This window comes from Sminthopsis crassicaudata, chromosome 5, assembly GCF_048593235.1.
Source record: "Sminthopsis crassicaudata isolate SCR6 chromosome 5, ASM4859323v1, whole genome shotgun sequence".
Classification (NCBI taxonomy): domain Eukaryota; kingdom Metazoa; phylum Chordata; class Mammalia; order Dasyuromorphia; family Dasyuridae; genus Sminthopsis; species Sminthopsis crassicaudata.
Window position 1 is genome coordinate 22,586,317 of NC_133621.1, and position 27,089 is coordinate 22,613,405.

The 27,089-nt window shown below is 41.3% G+C and overlaps 1 protein-coding gene and 1 long non-coding RNA gene across 3 annotated transcripts in view; both read right to left on the bottom strand.

Annotated features, from left to right (window-relative positions):
- The window catches only part of LOC141543060 (uncharacterized), a 43,899-nt gene extending 39,384 nt beyond the window's left edge, over nt 1–4,515 (bottom strand). The window contains exon 1 of the long non-coding RNA XR_012482315.1: nt 3,283–4,515. This is a non-coding gene — a long non-coding RNA (uncharacterized LOC141543060). The remainder of the gene's footprint in view (nt 1–3,282) is intronic.
- Nucleotides 1–27,089, bottom strand: part of RBMS3 (RNA binding motif single stranded interacting protein 3) — a 1,412,069-nt gene that overhangs the window by 1,285,838 nt on the left and 99,142 nt on the right. The window lies entirely within an intron of this gene.

A 27,089-nucleotide genomic window follows, 5' to 3' on the forward strand; every position in this document is an offset into this window, starting at 1 on the left:
TTGTGATTAGAAGTATCATCATTAAGGGATTGAAGCACATTCAAAGGCAACTAAACCAAATGGCGCAGTGGATAGAGGACTTGACATGGAGTCACAGTGATGTGAATTCAAATCCCACTTCAGACATTTAGTATCCTGGACAAGTCACTTAAACACTGCCTTCTTCAGTATTATCTGTAAAATGGGGATAACAAGAGTACCTAGCTCCAAGAATTGTTGTGTGAGGCTCAAATGAAATAATATTTGTAAAGTACTCTGCCAATCTTTAAGAGCTAAATAAACATTAGCTATCATTATCATCATAATTGTTGTACAAAGGTGTTTTAAAAAGGAACAATTAGCCTGGTGAACAAATTTAAAACACAAAAACAATTTATCATTTTGTCAAATCTACTCCCAATGACAACTGAGTCTGTAGTATAATGGTTTTTAACTGGATTAAGAACAGAAATGATCAAATTCAGACTTAGTGCCATGAAAAGGCTGCTGGGTTTTGACTCAGGGTATCAGAGATTGGATCTGGTTTTCAACACCCACAGCTTCCCTGGGAGTCCCTGCGTCTCTCATCCTCAGTTTCTTCATTTGAAATGTAGAGATCTGGACTAACTGGTCTCTAGGCCTCTTCCAATTCTAGGTCCCTGAGCTATATATTGTTAACCTTTAATTCACTGATTGGTTAATTCAAAGCTGTTGGCAAGTCCAAGCAGGTCAATATTATTAGTGTTTCCCAGTATATCTGGATTGATAAAAGATGACACAAGAATAAAGAAAGGCAACTACATCCCTATGGGAACACAAATCCCAGAACATGCTCTAGTGTTAATAAGAATGCCCTAGATTCTCTTTAAAAGAGGAAACAAGAGCCAACTGCATTTCTATGGACCATGTAGGGGTGTGTGTGTATGTGTATACACCCACACATACACAAAGGCAATCCCCAGTTTAGGAATAAGTTGTATTCCAAATGTTTGTAAATTGGTGATTGTGAACTTGGAACAGATTTTTCCATAGAAACCATGTTATAAGTGGTTGCTAGGTTGCCAAGCTAACCCTTAAAAGCCTACTTAACACACGACGATTTCAGAGAGATGTCAATAAGCCCCTATTTGAGCAGTCTAATGATCAATTTCTTCTTCATTCTCACATTTTCTTGTAGTATTTGACACCAGTGACCACCCCTCCCTCCTTGGACCTTTCTTCTTTTTTGTTTTCCACGACACTGGCCTTCCCTGACATCACTGACTCAACCCCCACTTCTCAGTCTACTCTTTCCCCCTTGAAATGAAGGCAGTTTTTCAATCCTACCCTTCGTCCTCTTCTCTTTTCTTCTCTCTCTCTCTCTCTCTCTCTCTCTCTCTCTCTCTCTCAAAGCTTCCATCTTTATTCCACTTAGAGATGTCTTATTCATTTTATTCCATTTTTCTTGAGGAATTACTCTCATGTGAGTTTCTGCCTGATCTAATCCTCCTTGGCAATCCCTGAAATACTGAACCAATCAATCACCAAGATTTTATTAAGGACCTACTATGTGACATGCACTGAAGATACAAACTTCAAACTCAAAAAATCTTTATCCTCAAGGAAATTTACAATATAAAACATGAGGACTGAGAGAAAAGGAAGTATAGAATTAAGTGGTCTTCATTGAGGAACTATTTTCACACACAAATTAAATTATAAATTAGATCATCTGTGTAGCATAGATGAATGAGATTGGAGGCAGGAGGAACCCAATAGGACTAGAAAGATGATTAATTTGGTAGGTCCATATGGGGAGGCACAGTGTCAACCCAGGACTTGGATGGCCAAAGGCCAGGTCAGGAGAGGTTTTAGAACATAGGAAACCCATTGCTAGATTCAAATTTATTCATATTTCCTGAACATTTAATATTCATTCAGTAAGCATTTATTGGCCATTTTCTATAGAGAACATGGTCGAGTGGAGAAAGGAATGGAGGATATGACCTGGCTCCATGTCCTATCTCTCACAGAGTATTTGGCCTCTCCAGTGGCACAATGAGAAAAATATAAAATAAAAAAGTTTTCAAAGTCAAGATTCAAGACCTTCCATTCTCACAAAGGTAAGGGAGAAGTAAAAGGGGAATATTTGTGGGGTTTGGGGAAGGCAAAGGGGAAGTAATTAATGTGTGTGTGTGGGTGCGTGTGTGTGCAAATAATATAAATGCAAATACATACCACACACACACACACACACACACACACACACAAGAACTCTTCTCAATATCAAATATGGCAGAGCCTTCCTGGAGGAGTTGGTAATAGCCATGCTTATAGTTCAGGCTGCTAAGGGAGTGTACAGAACTTGGATCAGGAGTCGGGAAATGGACTTCAAATTCGACTTCAGACACTTACTTGCTATGCAACATTTGGCAAATCACTTTCTTTTTCCCTCAATTTTCTCACCTGGTAAATAGGAATAATAACACCCATTTCCTAGGATTGTACTATAACACTCAATGAGCTAATGTTTTTAATAGTTTAGTATATAGTAGCACTTAATAGTATAATAGATAGCATAACATGCTAGCATTATAATATTATTATTTCAGTTGTATTTTTTTTCTGAAGGCATCATGATCAGGAAATGAAATCAAGTTGAAGATGGAGAAGGATTCATGCTGACGAGACCCATACGCAGGCTACAGCACTCTTTTATATAATATCAAGCACATGTTTATAATCATAAACTGCCTGGAAAGTACATCAACGCCCCGGATTCTCCCCCCTTCCAAAAGGCCACGTGTCATGCTGGAAAGTGGAAACTGATCAGGGCTGAAGTAAGGGAAGAGGGGAGGGGCTTATGGAAGAGGAACTCACAAAAGACAGGGAAGAAATGCAATATACTTCCCTCTAAGCCCCTTCATAAATCTTGATCTTCTCTCCAACAAGATCTAGGAAAATCACAGTTTTACTCCAGGACAGGATGCTCATTTACCCAAGTTCAAACCCTGTGAAAAATTACAGTGGCAAAAATAAAATCATTCACAATTGATTTATGGTGAAATTGAGAGAAGGAGACACTCTGGGCCAATCACCTGCCTCTTCAATATCTCCCCATCTCCCCGTGCTAACCCAGTAAAAGCTTGGCTCCGAGTGGCTCCTGTAATTTGAGTACCAAAATATGAGGCATTAATACTGGCAACATATCATTAATCACTTCGGCTACCTCACAACAGAGGCCGCAGAAATGGACTGGAGGAAGGGATGAGCGAATAAATTAGTCATTGATCTCTATTTGGGGAATGGAGCAAAGCCACTTACTCCTCATGAGCTGGGACAGAATCAAGCCTACCAAAGTTCCTTCCTGGAACCAGAGAGTGGATCGTCAGGAGCTAACCCAGATCACGTGAACCACAGGGGCCGCTGATGGTAACAGCTCACCCTTCTTCCAGCAGGGCAAGCTGACTCAACTCGGAATTCTTGGGCATCTCCATAGAGATCCATGGCAACCGGCCAACATTCCTCTCTGATGATCAGGCTTATCCACTGGCCTAAAAATCTCCCCGTCATTTTGAATTGGCTTAAAACTGCACCAAGACTTTTGGGACACCCCATGTGTGTTTCACCAGATGCAAATTATCAGTGGCTTCTGTTCAAAGGACTTCGTGAATCTGCAGGCATATTACACGCAGACATTCAATCCATCGAGACACCGAGCAAGGTGGGAGAGATGGCAGAACTGGAATCAGAGGAGCTGGGTTTACTCCAGCAAGACTCCCAGCTACTTACAGTACCTTGGAAAGGTTGGAGGGGGATGGAAGCTGAGGATTTTGGATGTCAAACTAAAGAGTGGGCTTTTTATTCCTAAAAATAAATTTTAAAAAACCATTAAAGAGTCTTATTCGAAGGGGAGATAGGCTGGCATAGCCCCTGACCTTTGTGGATTCCCATCCCTCATCCCTATAAGAGGTGGGGTGGGATTGATGAGTCCTCCACAACTTCTTTATCTTGTGGATCTCTGCTGAGCTTTCAGTGCCAGATTCAAAAGGCACCTCCTCTGGAAAGCCTTCCTGTCATGCTCCTAGTAAGGAACTTCTTCCTTCCCTGAACCTTTTATAATTTCTTCGTTGTTTTGCATGTCTCTGGTACACTTTACAGGCAATTCAGCTCTGAATGTTATAATTCTCTCTCTGTCTCTGTCTCTCTGTGTCTCTGTCTATCTCTCTGTCTCTCTCTGTCTCTGTCTCTGTTTCTCTCTCTCTCTCTGTCTCTGTCTCTCTTTCTCTCTATCTGTCTCTGTGTATCTCTTTCTCTCTGTCTCTCTTTCTCTCTCTGTCTCTCTGTATCTCTCTCTGTCTCTCTCTCTGTCTCTCTTTGTCTCTGTTTCTGTATCTCTCTGTGTCTCTGTCTCTGTCTCTCTCTGTATCTCTGTCTCTGTCTCTCTCTCTGTGTCTCTGTCTCTCTCTCTGTGTCCCTGTCTCTCTCTCTGTGTCCCTGTCTCTGTCTCTCTCTGTCTCTCTCCTGTGTCTCTCCTGTGTCAGTCTGTCCCTCCTTTCCTCCCTCCCTCTCCCCTTCCCCCAGCCCTCCCTCTCTCTCAGTGAGCTGCCTCACTAGGACCACGAGCCCCCCAGGTGAGCCTTTCTGTGGCTCCCGTCAGCCCTGCAGGTCCTCCCTGGCACAGCGTCGGCCCCGGGCCGGAGCTGGAGCGGGGCCGTGTGGGAGGGAGGGAAGGGCCAGAGCGAGCCCCCGCGCGCCTCCTCCCTGCTGAGGGGCAGAGCTGGGCCTGCCTCGGGAAGGAGCTTCAAGCCGAGCCGCTCTGCCGGCGCGATTCCCAGCCCGGTTACCAGGGGCAACCCGGGAGCCTGAGCCCCGCGCTCCCCCGGCCAGGCCCGCTGCGCGCTGCCTCAGAGAAGACGCAGACGTAAACAGGAGACGAGCTACAAAGGCCAAGGTCAAACGGGGCGACGGCCGTCAATCAGCCGGCCCAGGGCAGCGTTTGCTCTGAGTGAGACCCGTTTCCTCCCGGAGAAGGAGGCTGGTTTGGGCTTTTAAAGATGGCCGCGGGGCTGCCCCGGCTTTGGGGAGGTTGGGGGGGGGGGGGGAGATCCTGGACTCCGCTTCCAGGATTCCCTCCAGAACCCGGGATAGCCTGTAGGAAGCAGCGCCTCCAGCTTTGCAAAGCACCTGACGGCCACTGCCAGTGATTCTCCAGAAAATCCCGGGAAGGAGGTGCTAGGATGGGCCTCATTTTTGTATAGTAGGGAAACTGAGGCAAATAGGGATTTCTTCAGAAGCACACAGTTATAGTGAGTGTCTGAGGCCATCTTTGAACTCAGGGCTCCGAGGCTCGGGCAGCCCGCTGTACCAATTGTCTTGTACAATAAGAGCAGTAATCCCAATGGCCGGCCCCAGTACCCCGGCAGGAGTGAGGAGCCCCGGGGCCCCTTCTGTCCTGCCAGTTTCCAAGTGCGAGCTTGGCCACGTGCGTACCTCGGTTTCTTCACGTGTAAAACTAGCCGATGGGTTTCTATGGCAACAGAGAAGTGGAAACAAAATGAGTGTTCCTCGTGGAGCTGAACAAACTACGGCTTTTGGCTATAGGAGAACATTCATGGACTGTAAGAAACAACGTGAGAAATTCCCAAAGACACAAGGCAACGGGTGTAAATGGCTGCAGATTTCAGCAAACAGGAAGAGGAGAACAATGTAGAAGTGATCAAATGGGCATTTATCAGCGGCCTGCTGTGTGCCAGGAGCTCTGCAAGGTGTGAGGAATAGAACGACAGAAAGGAAACCTTCTCCACCTTCAAGGAGTTTGTGTTCTACCGGGAAATGAAAAGAGCATCAACAAGGAGAATGCTGGGTGATGATAAACACGTGTCCTTTCCTTCATCAGGTGGAGGAGGGAGGAGGGTAGATATGAGTACAGAAGAGAGCACGGACCATCAAACCGGGGCGCTGGTTTTGGTGCTTTTCTTCAATTGTCCAGCTTCAGTGATCGTGAGGGGTATGTTAAAAATAATTTAAAAGCATATATTTTGAACTCAGCCAGTAATTTCAGTGCTATTAGGAACAGTCAATGAGGAAACTTCTATCAATGTAGATCGGATCAGCACCTGTTCCACACCTTAGAATCAGAGTGCTCCCAACATTTTTAAATGGAGAGAGAGAAGCAAGGAGAAACAGAAAGAGGCAAAAACAGAGTAAGACACACACACACACACACACACACAGAGACAGAGGCAGAGAGAGAGAGAGACAGAGACAGAGACAGAGACAGAGAGAGAGAGACAGAGAGAGACACACACAGAGAGAAAGAGAGAGAGAGAGAGAGAGAGACACACAGAGAGAAAGAGAGAGAGAGAGAGAGAGAGAGAGAGAGAGAGAGAGAGAGAGAGAGAGAGAGAGAGAGAGAGAGAGAGAGAGAGAGAGAGAGAGAGAGAGAGAGAGAGAAGCAGTGAATTTTCTAAAGACAAGCTGTATTCCTACTGGTGAGAACAACTGTGCTCAGTACAAGTATTCTCTGCAGCCAATGCAGCAGGACCATCTGCTATTTCCCTAGATGACAGCGGCATTTGGATAGTTCCTAATTCTGTTCCCAAATGACCAGAGTAGGTTCTCCAAAGAACACGTGTCCATCAGTTTCTCTCATTTCAGGAATCAGTTCATGATTCCCAGCTACCTATCTGCTCAATCCTGGTGCAATGGAGACTGTCCTCAGATTACCCGGACTACACTTAGCAAGGGCCCTTATCACCCATCATGTCCTTCACAGAGTCACAGGGTCCAGCTCCATAGGTAGGGCTTAGCTCACCCACCTACACTAAAATAAGACCTCTCTGGTGAAATGCTCATCTATGGAATCACAACAGTTGCTGAAGAATTCACCTATATTATCCCCCCTGGGCTTTACAATAGCACCGTGAGGCAAATGCTAAAGGTATTACTATCACCATTTTAGGGATAAGGAAACAATTTCCCTATGTCATATAGCCAGTATATGTAGAAAGTAAGAAATTAGCCCATATGAAGTCAACTAATATTTCTCAATCTCTTACTATGTGTCAGGTACTAGGCAGGTTCGGCCCGAAGGCCAGATGCCGCCCTCTGAAGACTTATGCGGCCCGCTGGGTTAGGGCAAATGGGCTGAGGGGCAGAGACAGAGTGTGAGCTTTTGTTTTTACTATAGTCAGGCCCTCCAACAGTCCTGAGGGACAGTGAACTGGCCCCTATTTAAAAAGTTTGAGGACCAATGTAGGGGATAAAAGAAAGGTAAAAATAGTTCCAATCCTCATTCACCTTCAGATGGGTGAGGCCATATGTAAACACCCAAGAGCATACAAGCTAACTGCAGAGTGGATAGAAGGTGATCTCTCTAGATCGGAAGCTCCTTGAGTTCAGCCACCGTCTTTTACCCTTACTGTATCCCCAGCACTTAACACACTGCCCAGCATGTACTAGATGCAGGAAGCAAAACTGGAAATGAGGTTTGAAAGAAGCTAGAGAAGCTGGAAGGCAGAAGTGAGGGGAAAGCATTTCAGACAGGGGAGGCAGGCAATACCAAGGTCTGGAGGTAAGTCATAGATTGTGACGTGAGAGGAAAAGAAAGTGGGCCTATGTATCTCGATCCTCGAGAGTAGGGAGTGGAGATAACAGCAGGAAAGCACCAAAATGAGAAACAGGAGGCAGCAAAGGTCTAACTGAGTCAAGAAAACCATTTTCTACCCGTTGCTTTTGATTTCTGTTCATCAGATCCAGAGCCAGGTGCATTCTCTCAAAAGATGGGCATTGAGCCTTGGAAGTGAGGAGATTTTGGTCTTCTCTCAAGGCTCAAAACCTGGGAGGCCCACCCCTCACCTTTCTCTTTCTCCTCAGCCTCCTCACTGACTTGAGTACAATTTGCACAGGATCTAACAGCTGACTGTTCTAGAACCTAGCACCAAAGACAGATCTTTTAATAATGACTTTAATTTAACGAGTGCCTTTGTTCAGAGGAGCTCAATATCCTGTGAACACGACCTCATTTTTCCTCTCTAATTTTTTTTATTAGAAAAAACGTTTCGGTGGCAGCAAATACATTGAAAACATTCTTTAAAACATTTAAAAGATAATGAAGTTTTTCTTATCTCCTTCCACTGCCATCGCCTCAAGTATTTATGAAGTATCTGTTTGTTTATGGCACTGTATGACATAAGTTGAATCTATGTGGCCTTTTGAGCTTGCAATCCAAGGTAGACAGTAATGAATCATACCAAAAGTCAGGATATGGAAACAGAGCAAGGCTCTACACTTTCCTTGGGAGAAAGCTGACATGGAAGAAAGTCTCTCTCTCCCAGTGTGAGTTGGTACTGCAGCAAATTCAAGAGTCTTAGTAGAGTTGCTTAGAATCCTGAGAGTTTGTGTGATTTGCTCAGGGTTATTCAGTAAGCACATTAGGTGAGTGACTTGAACACAGGACTGGCTTCTGGACTATATTTTTATATGTATCCATACATGTTGAGTGTTAGACTTGGAATCAGGAGGACTAGGCTCACTTCCTCCTCCTGACACTTGGAGGTGAGTTACAGAGGTCAAGTCACCACTTGTCTGAGAGGCAAATTTCAAAGACTACATAACTTATAGACAGATTGTAATCTCCCTTGGTGATGTGCCCGTCTATAACAGGTCCTTGACAATATACGGGGGATCCTTTTTGGAAGGCTGACTCGGAGACATGACAAAATCACAGGGGATGAAGAACAATGGGAAACAGAAATCATATATTCATCAACAGCATCAAAGCAGAACAATAAATAACAGCTGGTGAGAATGTGGTATTCACAAAGGATATGTGTATTTAATGTATGAGTTGGAACTCAGTAGGAGCCATATTCTAATTATTTGAGGAAAACTTCCTGAAAACTAACCCTTACTCACAGAAACCTGAATCTCCCCCACAAAATACTCCCTATCTGGCTGTTCTGGCCACAGAGGGGAAGAAGAAGAAGAAGAAGGCAGAAGGAGGAAGAAGGAAGAAGAAGAAAGGCCTACTTACCCATACCTAGATCATTGCTGCCCTGTGTTCTCCATTCCTAGTCTTACACTGGAGAAGGACTTTATTCTGAATGACAGTATTTCCTCAAACACTCCAGCTTCCCATTTCATTAACTTTCTTAACTCCTATGACCTCCTATCTGCATCCTACCTCAAGTACCTCCATATTATTTATTATACTGTTTACATGCCCTTTATTGATCATCATTAACCTTTGACTCAGTTCCACACTCCTAGCTTGGATCTATACATATTTGTAGTACATGACAGAGGCAGGCATGTGGAATGAGCCAAAGGATTTCCCAGTGATCAATAAAAGTGGTGGGGATGTTACAGTGTCATTAGATGACTTATTCAATGATCAGTGAATCAATATCAAGTTGATCTTTATACTTTCTTTTCTTGCCCCTCATATAATATATTTTCTTGTATATATGTAGAACTAGACATAGACATAGACCCAGAAATAGACAAATATGGAAAATAATAGGTTGTGTATGTACACACACACACACACACACACACACACACAACCATGGTAACATAAGATCTCTGCTTTATAAAAAGCTTATAAGCACATGACCTGTGTTTGAAGGGGTGAATGGTGTTCTCATTTTATACTAATAAATATTTGATGGCTTCTATTAAGAAATATGGAATGGCTTCTATTAAGAAACACTGGAAAAGGCTTGAATTGAAGAGGAAACTGGCAAAGTGATTCATGCAACATCGAGAAGCATTTGAGTCATTAACTGAATCTCACCTGTACCCAGCATCCTCCAGAGAAGCTGGAATTATATCTCATATCTCCTTCTATGACATAACCATTTTGTGGTTCATTATGTTAATAATAATACTAAACTCGGGAAATAAACCATACTTATGAATCTAACTGAAACATTCAAAGATGAAGATTGAGGTGGCATTTAGGGGCAGGATTTCATGTAGAAAAGTTTGGTGGTCACTTGGAAGGGAGAAGAGCAAGAATATCCATCACTTGTTAAGATGGTTTCTTATAAACATATATTTTAATGCCACACAAGTCTATTCTTCATGACACATACAAATTCATTCTATATAATTTGTCACGGATGTTACAGTGAAGGCTAGAGCCTCTAGTGGAAATTAACAAGCAAAGGGATCAATTTCCCTCATTTCCTGAGACACAAATGACTGGTATTGGCTTTAGTGACATTTATATGAAAACAGTAAATAAACCCCAAAAGACTGAGTAACTGGCTGTAACGAGGCATTTTTTGCTCCTAAGGAAAATACCATAATCTATATCCATATCAATATAGATCCCATCCATTAGGGGAGGAAGGAAGTAGGACACAGAGACTCTAGGACACACATCTCAGGTGGGGCTGGGGAGGCTCCCACATAGAGGAGAGAGGGAATTCATCTCAGCTTTTTGTAGCTTTATATTTTAACTAATTCTTTTTTCCCATAAGTATAAAACTACTGTTTCTATATTTCTGAAGGACTTGAAGTGTTCTTCTTGAAGTGTACTTGGGATACTGTACAACATTCCCTCTGCTCCACCTTGGTTCTGTTAACATGCCCTTGGTTCTAAATATCCAGGCACCCACAATCAATGCAGGGACCTGATGTAGACAGAGAACACTTTAATAAGGACTCTTAAGGCACTAACTATGCCTTGGTAACCAAGGAGAGGGGATTTGAAGAAATAAACTGTTTAAAACCTTCCTCTGTCTAATAGTATCATTGTAAATATCAGCCAGCATGGCTCATTTTTTTTTGTTTTAATTTATTCCCAAGTAAATAACTTATTTTCCCACTCCTATGGTTTACATCATCTTCTCCCTGCATTCTAAATCACTATGTTAAAAAACCCTCTTTCAGGGAGAGTTTTATCCTTTCAATTTTTTTTTCTTTTCTGTCTTTGACTTTGTACAGGTCATCTGGATGCTGCTGCTGCTGTTGATGATAATGATGATGGGGATGATGATGGGGATGATGATAATGTAATAATTGTGACAATTGCTCACATTTACACTGTTTAAGGTTTGGGTCAACTCTGGGTGTCAGAGACGAAGAAGGATATGGATAAGTTGGAGAACTTTCAGAAGAGGGAAAGCAGGGTGGGAAGGGAAAATTGTTCAGCTCCAAAGCTCTTCAGCTTCCTAAAGGTGAGCATGTTGAGGATAATCAGTCTAGAGAAGTTTCTGAAGAGCTGATACACAGAAGAAGGATTTAACTCTTAAAGGCAAAACTAGAAGCAGGGGGTGGAAATTGGGGTAGGGAACAAAGAGCAAATTGAAGTGTGATAAAAGCAAAACTTTGAGACAAATGAGCTATCTGGTTAGAACTTCCTAGTTTTAGGTCTACATGAAATGAACTACTTCAGAAAATAAGGGACTCCCTTATGTTACAAGGAAGGGCTAGCTGACTGCTGTAGTAGAGCAAAGCTGTTTGGACCAGTACTGTCCAATCAAATTAAAATATAACAGAGAAATATTCAATAATACATATAGTATATATATATATATATATACACTATAAGATACAGATAATGTCAATGTGTGGTATTCTAAGTTAATATGTATTTGCAAGAGCTCCTTTGACCCCACTGCTAGAGAGGATGGTAAGTCACAGACTTGGTGCTTTTATGCAAAGTTCTGCACAATAAGCCATAGTAGTAGGTCAATAAAGCTCCACTGGTGGTGGTGGTGGTGGTTGTTGTTTTTTGATGAGGCAATTGGAGTTAAATGACTAGCCCACCATCACACAGTTAGGAAGTGTTAAGTGACTAAAATCACATTTGAACTCAGTCCTCTGGTACACTATCCACTACAGCGCCACCTTCCAGCCTCAGGAGCCCTATTTTTAATGAAGAACAGAGATATTATAACTCACCAGGATCAAACAGCAAGTGCCAGAGCTAAGACTCTAACCCAGCTCTCCTAAATGCAAGCCCAGGCTTCCCTCAGTGTCCTCTCTTTCCTTCTTCAAAAGACAGTGGGCAAAAAAAGAGATTCAGCCCTAGAATGAGGAGGGCTTATTCTTTTCTACTTCTCCAACTAGTAAGTTGTCATTCTTTTCCTTTTCTGATTTCCTTTTCTTTATTTCCATTTGTGATCTTCACCTTTTTTCTCTTTGATGATTGAACCACCACACTCCAGAATCTCACCAATAAAACAGACATTCTTGCTTTTACTTCATCTTTTGCCCTCCTTCTTCCTTTTTTGTGAGTGTATCCTCTCCATTACTCATTCTACTCTCTCATCCTCTGTCTGAGGACACCAAAGCAATAGCAATGACCTAAGACCATCTGTCTTCCCTGCAAGGGCAAGCTGTCATGAGCTTTTACCTAGGAATCCTTACAATAATACCACAGTTAGGTAGTGTATTCCCCACTGGGCAGGCTGAAAACCCCAAACCAGAGAGAATAATCATCTTACTTTTGCTTGGCCAACACAGAAAGTAGCTCCCAAATAGGCAACAGATCAGGTGGTCTGGCTACTAGTCTTATATTTCCTCATAAGATAGCTCCAAGTCTACTTGGAGTAAGTAGCAAAGACATCCTAAGTCCTTGCCATTATCATTTTAAAATCAGGGACATTTTTACAAACTGCGATAAAATCTGTCTAAATAGGAAGCACATTTATCAGTTTCAGAAGCAATGAGCAACAGCTCTTTTCCATTTCTACATTTGTAGGACTGAATCAAGTTAAAAGAAAATCAACAAATATTTGTGGAGCACTTACTATGAACAAAGAGCTGAATGAGACTGTCATCAGCAAGTCATAGGATTTTCTATCTAGAAGGGAATCCAAAGGTCATCTGGTCAGAACTTCTCATTTTAATTTTACAAATGAGATAATCAAGGCTCACATATGTGGCCTGACCTATGGGTTTAAAAGACAATGGGAAAATAAGTTGATTCCAGATCCTCTCAAAATGAGCTGTGCAGGGAGGGACTTAAGCCAAGTGTATGGAACAGTTTGAAAATGTCCTTGAAGGTATGATGAAATGATGAATCATTAAGGGAAAAAAATAGAAAAAAGTGTGCATGAAAAATGAGGATTGGAAGAGAGGTGATAAGATCTCTGAAAAAGTCTCCCTTTTAAAATTTATTTATTATTTTTAATATTCATTTTTTTTAAATTGAATTCCAAATTTTCTAACTTCCGTCCCTTCCCCACCCATTGAGAATATAAGCAATATGACATTCATTATACACATGAAGACATGCAAAACATATTCTATATTTTTATTAGCAAGAAAAATGATTTTATTAGCAAGAAAAATAAAGAAATTTTAAAAAATCTTCAATCTGTACTCAGAGTTCTGTTCTGGAGATAGATAACATTTTCTATCGTGGGCCTTTGGAATTTTTTGGGATTATTTTCTTGAACAGAGTAGCAAAGTCTTTCACTGTTGATCATCCTTATGATGTTGCTGTGTACAATATTGTCCTGGTTCTGCCCATTTCACTTTGCATGAGTTTATATGTTTCCCAGGTTTTTCTGAAACCATCCTGCTCATCATTTCTTACAGCACAATAGTATTCCATCACAACCACATACTACAACTTTTTCAGCCACTCCCTGATTAATAAGCATCCCCACAATTTCCAATTATTTGCTACCACAAAAAGGGTTGCCATAAATATTTTTGTAGAAATAGGTCGTTGGGTAACAAGGTTGCATAGTGGTTAGAGCCCTGGGCTTAGAATCAGGAAGACTCAGTTCAGATTTGGCCTATTAGCTGTACACTTTTGGACAATTAACTTGTTATTAGCTGTACAATTTTGGACAATTCACTTACCCTTGTTTGCCTCAGTTCCTCTTCTATAAAATGAGCTGGAAAAGGAAACCACTTCAGTAGCTTTCCCAAGAAAACTCCAAATAAGGCCTCAATGAGTTGGACATAACTGAAAACAATTCAACAATAGCTAGGTCTTTCTCTCTTTTATTTGAGATCTTTGGGATATAGATATAGCAGTGGTATTTCTAGTCAAAGGGTATGAGCAGCTGAAAAGTACTCTTTAAAAGAAAGTATACTCCCCTATCCTAGTGGATTAAATTCCACTTGTGTCACTTATTTACCTTGTGATTTATAGACTAAAGAGCATGGGCTGTGAAGTGAAAGGCAAGGAATCCTAATTCTACTGTCTGTGAGAATTTACTAATCCTACTTCATCAAACTCTGGGTAACAGCTTCAGGGTCTCTGAAATGAGAGGGTTGAACCGGAGGCATCCAAGGTCCATCCCAGCTCTAGGACAATGATCCAAAGTCATCTGATCCTTTGAATCCTAGCTCTGTGTGACCTTGGATAAACTTCTTGAGTTCTCTGAATCTCAGCTGCTTTATCCATAAAACTGAACTAGATTGAGCAAACCAATCCTTGAGATCTCATCCAAATCCTATAATCCTATACACTTCTGTAAGAAACAACAGCTTCCTTCAGAGTAGATTTGTTACTGCTTGTGAAACTTAATCTTTTTTTCTTGAAAACGAAACTTTGTGTGACACAATTTAATATTTTCTTACACAATTCTCTTTCTTGCTTCTCTCTGTATTTTGAAATGTTTGTGGGAGCTTTTAATGATAAAGTTCACAGCTATAAAAAGAAAATTAATTTTAAAAATAGCTAATTAGAATTTCAGATACTAATTCAACAGATAAAAAACTGAAGGGCACCTGAAAGCCATCTTAGATAAACATTCTCATTTCGCTGATGAAGAAACTGAGGCACAGATGTAAGTGATTTGTACAAGGTCACAAAGATAGAATGGCTGGATTTGAATCTTGAATATCTCCACTTTTAGATAAGGAAGGATGAAATTCATTCATTTGCAAACAAATAATCTCTAACCTACCAAAAATACACACTCATACCAAAGATGAAATACATACTTACCATTCCCCTTTAGAAAGTATCCCAAGAGTAGCCACCTCCCATATTATACTGAACCTAAACAACAATATATACCACGCCAATCTCTTTTTCTGCAAGTTAACAGATAATTTGGGCAAAAACTAGAGCTGGGCCTAGAATCTCAAAATAGGGTTCAAGAGTTGCATCTGAAATTAGCAGAGCATTTAAGTTCTTACCACAAAATGCACGAAGCCCTTGTGATATTTTAATAAAAATCAATTTGCTTTGGATAATGGCAGTGCAATCAGTCACGACTGAGATTATCCTATGAATTTAGAAGCTCATTGGTTTTTAACCTGGGCCTTTGGGAGGAAGGAAAAGCGATAGATAGATAGATAGATAGATAGATAGATAAGCATATGTATAGATATATAGATATAGAGAGATATGTAGATAAATATAGTATAAATACCTACATTTATCTTTATATATATATATCTATATCTATATCTAATTATCTATCATATAGCTATCTCCCATCTCATAGAAGATAGGCTGAAGGTGTTAAACTTGTTTTTCCTTTATAAAGTAGTAAAAAAGGCTATGTGAGTATTAGAAGACAAATAATTCCAGAAAAAGTAAAAACATGTTTCTACTCAATATTTGCATTAAGAAAAGAAACAATAATCAGTGTATATAAAAGATTTGTTCTATTGGGAATCTGAGCCACAAGAAACCCCTGAATGCACCAAAACCTACTCAAACATTTTCCTCCATGGATCAGCGTCCTCCAGTCCTTTAGGGGTAGCTGGAAAAGATGGCCATATTTCCAGTGATGTTTGACTTGGGCAGTGGGTTACCCAAAAGCTCTTTACTGGTTTCCTTTGGGGTAAAGCCAGTCACCTGGCTTGTTTTGTCCAGATACACAAGGCCATTGAACACAGTGCCAAATTCCCTGTTGCCATGAAGGGCCTCCTTTGCTCTTTTGGGTCATTTGACTTCACTTTTCCAGAAAAAGCAGATCTGAGGAACAGATAACATTGTTATCTACTTCTCCCCTTCCCTACCCACTATGCTCCCCATCAAGGACAAAAGTCATTTATACCTCTCAAGGGATCAGCATAAAAAATCTGGAATAATGGTGGAATCGAGTGGTAGACATCTATAGATAACCCTGGCTCCTATGAATAGACCTAATGACTCGGTACTGAGTGTGTTGCTTGCCCTAGTTAATTTTCCAGTTTTGCTGGTACTCCCAGCTTAGTTCCTTTCTTACTTTTCTTTTCATGACTAAATGTCATCGATTTATTTTTACATCATTATAACTTCTGAATGACACTTCCCATACTCTTCACGCCAATGGAACGCTCCTTCACAACAGCAACAACAACAAAACATCACAATAAAACACTTAACCATGTCTGGCAACTCCTCCACACCTAAAGTCTCTACCTGCGGCCTCTCCCTTCAAAGGAGGAGAAGAGTCACTGAAGCATCCGTGGGAGCTCTGGTGCCTCTCATTGGTGGCTTCCCTTGCATCACTTTTCACCAGCTTCCTACCCATGAGTCACTCAAGTCTAGTGAACTCGGATGATCAGAGCACAGGGATTCTGGGGCCAAGGTCTTCCAGACTGAGGTCACACTCTTCCCCTTCACGCACTCTTTGAGCCAGCCAGACTAGGCTCCTAGCTCTTGCCTGTAATTAGTGTTCTGTCTCCTTCCTTTGTGCCTTTGGATAGCCTGGCCCCTTTATTTGTTAGCATCCTTAGCACTGAAGCAAGAAAGGGTGACTAAGCCGGGGAAGGTTTTCTCAGGATCATCCTATTTGAAGATCAGTCAAAAGAACTGATCCTGGAACTAACCTGGAAGAGCAGACTGAGGACTTTGGGAAAATTGGCTTTGTCTTGTCTAACCCCAGAGTGTGAAAATAGGAACAGTGAGTGGGGGTGGAAGGTCAGGAAGGAGGGGGCTCATTTCATCAGAAGCCATCAAACAAAGGTCCTTGTCAGATAAGTTGGGAAAGGGAGTCTTGTCCATGTTTATGCTGCACTAGAAAGTGTCTGAGGTGCTTTCTGGCTCCAATGGTGTGTTATTCATTTTTTTCTCCTGAGACAATTGGGATTAAGTGACTTGCCCAGGGTCACACAACCAGGAACTGTTAAGTGTCTGAGGCCAGATTTGAACTCAGGTCCTCCTGACTTCAGGGCTAGTGCTCTATCCACTGCGCCACTTACCTGCCCTTGGTATGTGATTCTCAAGAGCCCTTTTCTTTTTTTTTTCTTTTTTTTTTCCCTGAGGCTGGGGTTAAGTGACTTGCCCAGGGTCACACAGCTAGGAAGTGTTAAGTGTCTGAGACCAGATTTGAACTCAGGCCCTCCTGAATTCAAGGCTGGTGCTCTATCCACTGCACCACCTAGCTGCCCCCAAGAGCCCTTTTCTATTAAGATTTCCTTCATTCCACACGCCAGTCCACTGACTACCCTTCCTTCTCATATTGCTTTGGATTTTGTTGGCTGAATCCAGTTCATATTCGGAGCTGTTTCATTTTTATCTTTATAACTCAAATACCTAAAGCAGTGCCTTAAACACGATAACCAGCAAACCTTGAAATAGGCTGTCGAATTGAATCTGGAATCAGAGGATCTGAGTTCAAATGTCACCTCTAACACACAATACCTGATCCTCAGTTTCCTACTGTGCAAAACTTCTATAAAATGGCTTATGTGCAAGAATTATGTTAAACCATTATCACGAAATTCTTACATTTTAGGTTACTAGGAACCTCCAATGAAAAAACCTCTTGAAGCTTTATAGCAAATGTTGATGATTATTACAGAAAGGCATTTGCAGTCAGCAAATCCCACCCAGGCCAGACATGCATGATGCTAACATATGCTAACATTGGCTCCTAGTGAGATGGTAGGGTTTATGAAAAGACACTAATGCAAAGAACATAATTCCAAATACAAACGGATAGGTGTTTATGAGGTAAAAACACAAGTGGCAAGGATTCTGGGGCAGTGGAAGGTAAGAGGCTTGGGGGTAGAGAAGGATATCAAAGTGTCACAGACTCCATGGAACAATGGAAATATCCTGGATTTGGACTCTGGGTAGCGGAGTTCACACCTTACACAGCAATTTCCTACCCTTGTGGTTCTCAGTGCACCAATCTCCCTAAATCTCAGTTCCTTCATCTGTAAAATGAGAGAAATGAGTCAAATGCCTCCACAGTCCTTTCAGCTTCTAAACTGAGAATTCTGTGATCCTGAGATTGTTCTCTCAGTCTTCAAAACTTCTTGACAAAACACAGCTGCGCCACTTCTCCCGAACAAGTTTTCTTTTGATCTGGTCATTGGTCATAACAGCCCTACTATGCAAAATCTCACACATCATGGAACTATAGAGTCAGAAGGGGACCAGTGACCACCTGTCTACCTTGTATCTGAGCAATCTGAATGAAAGGAAGTTTGTTTTGACATTAAGTTCAAGTTTGCCTTTTTGTTGCTAGTCAAACAAAATAATCTAATCCTTCACTTCTCCATGTATTCATTATCTACCATCCCCAACCTCCAGTAAAATGTAAACTCTTTGAGGGCAAGGACATTTCAATTTTTTTATTCCCCATAATATAGTCTAATGCTTTGTATATAGTAGCCATTTCACAAATAAATATATATCTCAACAGTCTCATTTTAAAGGAGATACTTTACCAATTTCATAGCAAACATTCTTCTGTTATCCTCCCAAGATAAAAGTTAAGCCTTTTTAACACCTTAAAAACTTGTTATGAAATTGTGGGTCCCACCTTTTTTCCCTCCTCCTCCCATGAGCCAAATAGGCCCAGGTGAAAGATGGCCAGCAGAAGATCTCATTGGATAGCAACAGTCACTACCTGGCCCGAGTTCAGATTCTATCTGGAGTGATCAGAAAAAGTAGAGATTGAAAGAAAGAAACAACAGTGGACCAGCACACAAGAAGAGTCCCCACTTCCCAGCAAGGCGTTTGTCCACTTCTCAAGAATATTAAGCAAGAAAATAATGATACCTTTACAAAGAAATCAGGCTCAACCACCATGGTACAGGAAGATCTGTACATGAGTTACCATAAAAGCATCCAAAATATAATAAAAAGAAATCAAATCCCCATTGTCTCCCACAAAGCTGAGCTGCGGGGGACCAGCAGCAGGGATGATGAAAAGAGAAGCTGCTTGTTAAGAAGCCAGCAACAATAGTTTAAAATTAAGAAAAATGCCATCAACCTTGAGAAATACATGTATATGCATCTATATATAATATAATTACTGTTTAAGAAAAAGTAGACAATTGAGTAAAAGGAAATATTGATGTGACATGAATGAAAAAGTTTCAACTGTTCCATCCACCTAAGATAGGAGACAAAGGCCACATTCAGAATGAAATTTATCCATCAACAAGCATGTGTTAAATGCCTGCTGTGTGCCAGGAGCATTTAACCTCTCAGGGCCATGCATAAAAGAGTTGTCATTTAGATGGTCTTTTAGCTTCTCTGGGACTCAGTTTCTGCATTTATAAAGTGAGGGAGAAGCACTTCATGATGGTTAGGGATTTCTCCAGCTCTGAAGTCAATGATTCCTCTTCTGATTACCCAAAAGACACTTTACAGCAGTCTCCTCTGACTTTCCATTTAGGCTCATGAATGGAATAGCTGAATGAATGAATAATGGATGGATGGATGGATGGATGGACAGATAAATGAATGAATGAATGAAAAGTATTACGAAGCATCTATTGTGTGTCACACCCTGAAAATTCCAAGACAAAAACATAATAGTTCTTGCCCTCAAGAGTCTCACAGTACAGCAAAGAGATCGGAGAGGCACTCCCAGAGAGAGTCTGAAGGACATGGAAAGAGAACACTCTCCCATGCATCTCATTTTATTCCCAGAAAGTTGGACTTTTTAAAAAAGAACACCAAAAAACCTGGTAGGAGCCCACGCAAGGTTCCTTATGACCCTCCTCATCACCAAGCATGAATTATAATCTATTTCATAGTTACTGTGTTTAAAATGTTTTTCAAAGCAGACATATTCTCCAGATAGCTAGGTGAGGGAGTGGGATGGAGGCTGGGATTTGGAATCCAGAAGACCCGAGTTCAAGTCTTATCTCAGACACTTATTAGCTGTGTACTACCTGTAAGCATAGTGTGTCTTAATCTGTTTCCTCATGTATAAAATGTGGGTTTTTGAGGATCAAATGAGAACATGCAAAGAACTTTTGTGGTTGTTGTTCATTCATTTTGGATGAAGGACTCTCCATGACCCCATTTAGGATTTTCTTAGCAGAGATCCTGGAAGGGTTTGTTGCCATTTACTTCTTCAGCCCATTTTACAGAGGAGGAAACTGAGGCTGACAGAGTTATAGGATTTGAACTCAGGCATTCCTGCCTCCAGGGTCAGTACTTTATTTCCTGTGTCATCTATGTCTGTGTAGCAAGTAGACAATATTGATGAGTATTTCTGTTTGGTTAATTTTTATAGAAAATCAGATCATCAACAGAACATATTTATTCTAATTGTGTTTCATAAACATTTTTAAATTATCATCTTTTTTCTATTAAAACACCAATATCTCATGAGGGCACTGAGGTCACTGTATCCTAGGAGTGCAGTGTCAGAGCTGGCAGAGGTTTTAGACCAATCCTATCATTTCATAGATAAGGAAACTAAAGTCCAGGACAGCTATCTAACTTGCCCATGCTCATACAGAGAGTGAGCATCAGAGGCAGGATTTAAATCGAGGTCCTCTGTCCCCAGAGGCAGCATCGTTTCGGGAGCCCAAGGAAACCCTGGGTTCTCAAACACTAAGAAGGTTCAACTAAATGGGAAAATTCAAAGATGAGGCATCTTGCAACCAACGGCCAGCCTAGAGCATTCAGGAAAAGCTCCTTCCAAAGGGCTAGTGGCCCAGTGATGACTTATGAGCATCATTGGATCAGATCCTTGGGATGGCCAAACCTCAGAGTTTCAGAGTAGATGAAATGTACTTTGCCCTTTTCTTAATGATGCCGGGCCTTCAAATGTGCCCATGCTTCACTTTTCCCTAAAGGCTAATTAGGGCATTCGGGGTGGGGGGGAGAGGGGGATTCTTGGCTCCTTCTTTAAATGATACTTCTTTATAGTGTGTATGAATGTGAGTATATGTGTGTGAGTGTAAGTATGGGTGTGTGAAAGTGAGAGTATGTGTGAATGTGAGTGTGACTGTGAGTGCGAGTGTGACTGTGAGTGCGAGTGTGACTGTGAGTGCGAGTGTGACTGTGAGTGCGAGTGTGACTGCTAGTGCGAGTGTGTGTGTGTGCGTGTGTATAAAGGCTTTGTGGGTATCTGGAATAGCTTTTCATTCTTCTCTTTCACCTTTTATCAACAATCGCCTCTTGCCATGTCCATGTAACCTTCCTCTCGCATTAATGAACTTCTAAATATAGTAGAATGTAAACTCCTTGAGGACAAAAGCACTTTTATTTTTGTCTTGATACAATGATTGTGGGATTGAATTGACTTTCCACTACCTTTATCTCATACTCTTGGAAGCTGCCACTTCTCATGACAAACCAGATCACCAAGCACCTTGGAAATTGGTGGAGATAGAAGAAAGAAACAGTCTCCTCTGAGTTGAAACACATTCACCTTTATTAGGCGCCTACTTTGTGCTAGAGTTAGGTGCCAGGGACACAAAAATAAAAGCTGTCCCTGGCATCAAGGAGCTCACTTTCTACTATGAAGTTAGAATTCAGCAAAACAATTTGAGGATAAAAAGGACTTGCACCTTTGGGGAACCCCGGAAAGTTTGCCATTGGATACATTGTCTAAATTGAATCTCAAAGAATGGAGACAGTTCTTTGGGCTTCTTAGAGGACATGTTTTGGATTCCCTCCTGGTTTTCAGCTGTATTCTAGATGGCTGAGGTAGACAGATAAATTACCCCCTGATAAACAAGGTGCCTGGATAGCATAATTAAACTCATTAGTTAATCCTGGAGAACTATGATTGGGATTACTTATTCTTAGTCCCTGTATGCAGTAAGTTAATTGGTCCCCGTGCCTGTGAATGCAAAGAGTTTAGGACATAAAAGGACAGGGACTGATGTCTAGGAAGACAAGGACAGATAGAGAAAATACAAGAAAACAATCAACAGGAAGAATACAAATAAATAATTCTGACTGGATGCATGGTCTGCATGGGCTTGATGAGGTTTTACATTGGGATGAGTGTCTTCCCTGCTATAATTTGGACAAGAGAAAATGCCACAAAAAACTGTCTGAAAAATATAATATTTGACCTTTTATAACAGGAACCTCCCATGAGGAATTTTTTATAAATGTCGTTAGAATTTTTTCTTTGATATAAACATGTGAATGTCATTGAACTTTATGAATACCTAATAAAACACGTTAGGAGAAGCATTGTATTATCATGGGATCAATTGCATCTTCTGAATTCTTATCTTCTTTCAGGCATCACTTTTTCTATGAAGCCTTTCCCAAATTGCTTCAGTTGTTAATTGTCTTTCTCCTTTCCTCTCCTCTCTTCTCCTTTCCTTCTTCTCTCTAGCTTCTCCTCTTCTTTCTTTCCTCCTCGTTCTCCTCCTCCCCTTCCTCCTTCTTCCTCTTCTTGTTCTTGTTCTTGGTCTTGTTTTTCTTGCTCTTCTTGTTCTTGTTTTTGAAAACAAGAACAACTTCTTGTTTTTGTTCTTGTTCTTTTAGTTCTTCTTGTTCTTCTAATTCTTGTTCTTGTTTTCTTCTTCTTCCTCTTTCTCTCCCTATCTTTTTATCTCTCTCCCTCTCCCTCTCCCTCTCCCCCTCCCCCTCCCCCTCCCCCCTCCCCCTCCCCCCCTCCCCCTCTCCCCCCCTCTCTCTCTCCCCCCCCCCCTCTCTCTCTCTCTCTCTCTCTCTCTCTCTCTCTCTCTCTCTCTCTCTCTCTCTCTCTCTCTCTCTCACACACACACACACACACACACACACACACACACACTCACTTTCTCCCTTTCTTCTGTCTCGTATTCCCTCTCTTATTTCACTGTGGCTTATTATAAACTACTCCTCAATTCATCTCCCTGACTGTACCTTCCAAAAACATGGCACATTTTATTAGGTGATCTTTATATTTTGGCATCTAACACTAGTTCTTGCAAATGGATACTTAATCCATCAAGTAGGAGCTTAATTAATGTTCATATATATAATTGGATATTGTGGAAAAGGTAATTCCTGGTCCTTTAATGTATCTTGGACCTGAGCATCTCAGGCAGCTCACAACATAGTCTGATGCATGTGACTCCTGTGCACAGCCATGGACACCCAGATACAGATTCCCAGGTAATCCCATGTCCTTTGGCTGTACTACTTCACCCCAAAGTAGTAAAGGCTGGACTGACATACTCAGCTCCACAGGAGTTCAGTAGGCTGATGCTCTTATTAGAGAGTGGGGCAGCATCTGCTACCTTGCTGCTCTCCTTTCCTTGTTCTTGTTTGCACAGTGTTTCATACAGAGCTCTCTGAAGCAGGAGGGGCAAACAGGAATGTGCCCATTTCACAGATGAGAAAATTGAGGCTCAAATACTTGAAGTGGCTTGCCCTTACCTAAGGTTACACAAATTTTCTGGCTTGAACTCGTGTCTTCTGATTCCAAATCTAGTGATTGTTCCAGGAATCCCTGCTGAATATTTGTTTCTTCTGAAGAACTGGGAGCATAAATGTATGTAAAGAGGAAGAAAGTATTTGAAATGCTCTAGAAGCATAATTGATTTACAGAAACATTCAAACCATCCATTTAGATATGAAAAGAAGCTTGGAGTTTCTTTTTTCTCCAGATCATTTTATAGAAATGAAAAATCTGAAGCCTTGAAAGTTAGCTAGATAGAATTCGAACCAAGTTCCTGCGATTCCTTATTCAGACCTGTTTCCACTATGCCAAGTTCTCTACCAATAACCCTGCTCTGACCATCATTTGCTTAAACTAATTCAAAAAGAAAGCACAATGGAGCGTTTTTAAATGCACAACACAGGCTGATAGCATGCTGGGTCCCAGCACTAATATTAAGAGATCGTAAAACTAGGCAAGACAACAACTCTTATGTACTGCATATTCTCTTGACCAAAATGCAAAGCGTCAGGGACTGCTGCTTCCTTTCCCAGCTGGATCAGGACAAAAACTATTAAAGATCTTAAAATGGCGAGACAAAAGCATGCTTAACCACCCTCATAAACCTGCCTCCTTGCTGGGAAAAGATGTACCGTTAAACTGAAAATGCCATCCCTTCAGATGCCCCAGTGCCTCCTGTCTGAGAGCCTGAGGGCAAATCTCTAGGGTTCATCACTGAAGCAGGTCATCTAGATCAAACCATTTTGCTCATAAGGTTGGGGGACAGGGAGGGGAAGGACCCAGCTAGGATGATACACATCCATGAGTGCAGTCTCTGTCTCCAGAAGAATTCTCCTAATCCCTGGGTGTTTCTACTTACCTGTTCCTGCTGGTGATTATTGTATTCCAAGTATTGGGTCTCTGCTGACCTTACACTGGAGCATCGAGTTTTCTTGGTCTGCCTTAAAACCATTCAGCCCCTAACATGTAGGCTGAGAAAGCTGACTTCCAGAAAAGAGTAATACTTTCCTTTGCCCAAGCTAGATGAAAAGAGGAGTACCCAATTTGAAAGGGAATCAGATGATCCTGCATTTGCTTGTATGGGTGAGTGTGTCATGGTATCCTAAAGTCACATTTATGCAATAAGAAATTTTATCTCTTTACTCCTCAAAATCCCAAATTATCATAAACATCTTTCTTCTAAGTGGTCAAATTCCATGACAAGGGACACTAAATTTTCCCCAGTGGAATTATAAAATGTTAAAAGCTGGAAGGAACCTTGGAGATTATCTAATTCAAACTTCTTCATCTGATATTTAAAAAAAATAAAAATAAAAGAATGTCCGAGAAAATAAAATGAGTTCCCTCAGGTCACAGAGCTAGAGATTGGTAGAGCCAAGATCAGGACCCTATTTTGGTCCACAGTACATGATGGGAGCTTTCTATATTGCCTGCCTGTGGAACCATCTGAAAAATTGCAAATTATTCATTCTCTGTTCATGTGTGTCTCTCTGTGTCTTTCTGTCTCTGTCTATCTCTCTGTCTCTATCTCTCTCTGTCTCCATGTCTCTATGTTTCTGTCTTTGTCTCTGTCTCTATCTCTCTCTGTCTCTATGTTTCTGTCTCTGTCTCTCTATCTCTGTCTTTCTCTTTCTCATACTCTACAGGAACTTATGACACTATTTTTAGAATCACAGCATTTCATCATGATCAAGGACAACCCCCTCAATTTACATATGAGAAAAAGGGGACCCAAGGAAAGCATGTAGCTTATAGAAAATCATCAAGCTAATAAAGGAATCCAGATTTGAACTCAAAGTCTGGTGCTCTTTCCAATCAGCCTATCTTGTGAGTGCCCCCTGTTGAGAGGGGCAGGAATAACTAATAACAATAAATAATAATAATAATAACAATAATAATAATAATAATAATGTCTTATAAGAAAGGGAGCAGAGGAAATCAAGAGGCATTACTTTCAAGATTATTTTTCCCCTCTGTTCAGTTGTACTCTTGATCCCCACCCTTCCCTTATGTAAAAACAATCACTCTATTGCCTGCTACATTTCTTCATTCTTCAGGGACTGACTGACCCATTTTCCCTCTCACAACCCTGGCTATCTCCTACCACTTCCTACAATCCTTTCAGCTTTCTCATCATTCATCTTACTACAGACTTGTTTTACCTTTGGCCTGGTTGCAAAGGAAATAATTATGACTTCCAAGCCTTTCCAAGTTTTTGCCTAGTCAGAAACATCTGGTTTGGGAAGAAGGAGGAGAAAAGAGAATGTACTTTTCCCCCACTTTTTAAGGGATCTAAGCTGTGATCTCCTATGGGTCTGATGCTCTGGGATTCTACTCTGACTCAGAGCCAGAACTTCTTTTCCAGGACCTGCAAATAAAAGAAATGTGTTCATTGTCCTGCTTTCTCTTGCTTTTCATCCAACAGGATGAGGTCTCCTGTTGAAAATGATCTCCTTTGGAGAAGAGATCAGAAATTGCTTTTAAAAGGTTCTATTCTTCCCAATTATATTGTTAAAGACGGTATTGTTTCTAAAAAGCCTTTGTTTCTCTTGTGATCTCCACACTTTTCAGCTAATATCTTTCAACTTTCCTGGGATGAAAGGAACACAGGAAGATATGGATTCTTTTTCCCCTGCAAATTTATGAAGAATAAGATACAAAGCTCAATCTACAACTAAACTTAACTCTCGGGTGGTGATCCCTCCAGAAATCAAACAAGACATTTTCATGGCTGTTCCTCTGCCTCAAAAGGATTAATTTCCCCTGTTCATAACCATGGCCACGATCACACTGCAACATCAGAAGCATGCTCTCCCAGACATCCTTCCCACACACACACCCATAGGTACATCCCAGACAGCACCAGAGTCATGAGCTAGATCGGAGGGGGGGAATACAAAGCAGCCTTTTGAGGGGACAGCGGGGGTGTGCAGCTAATGCTACTCTGCCCTAGGTCCCTTTACATCCTATGCTTCTCCCTGGCGCCTGGGATACACTGGGGACAGTGAGAGGAGTTGGACTACAGAGGGTAAACTGGATTTCCAAATAGGATCCAGGAATCCAATGACAATGATCAACTGAAGAAGATGCTGGTAGATTGATGGTAATTGATACCCTAACCAGTTAAGGATGTCAGTGTATCCCACAAATATTTTAGGGCCCTATTTTTTTTAAATTCTATACATTTCTACCCAGAATCATTTAGTTTGATAAAAAGAACCCAAATTTTTTACCAAAATAAGACATTCAGGATGAGTTTACACCTTGAGGAAGGGGGCAGAGAGAGGGGAGGAAAGAGAGAGGGAGAAGGAAGAGACAAGAGACAGAAAATTAGAAAGAGGCAGAGAAACAGAAAGAGACATACAAAGAGAGACAGAACAGAGAGGAAGAAGGGGAACAGAGAGAGAGAGACAGAGACAGATAGATGAAGAGGGAGAAACAGTGGGAGAGGGAGGGAAAAGGGAGAAAGTAGAAGGAGAGAAGGGGTGACAGAAAAAGAGAGAGAGAGAGAGAGAGAGAGAGAGAGAGAGAGAGAGAGAGAGAGAGAGAGAGAGAGAGAGAGAGATACTAAAGCTGTGAATTTTCAGTTCCTAATGAGAAAACTACTTTAAT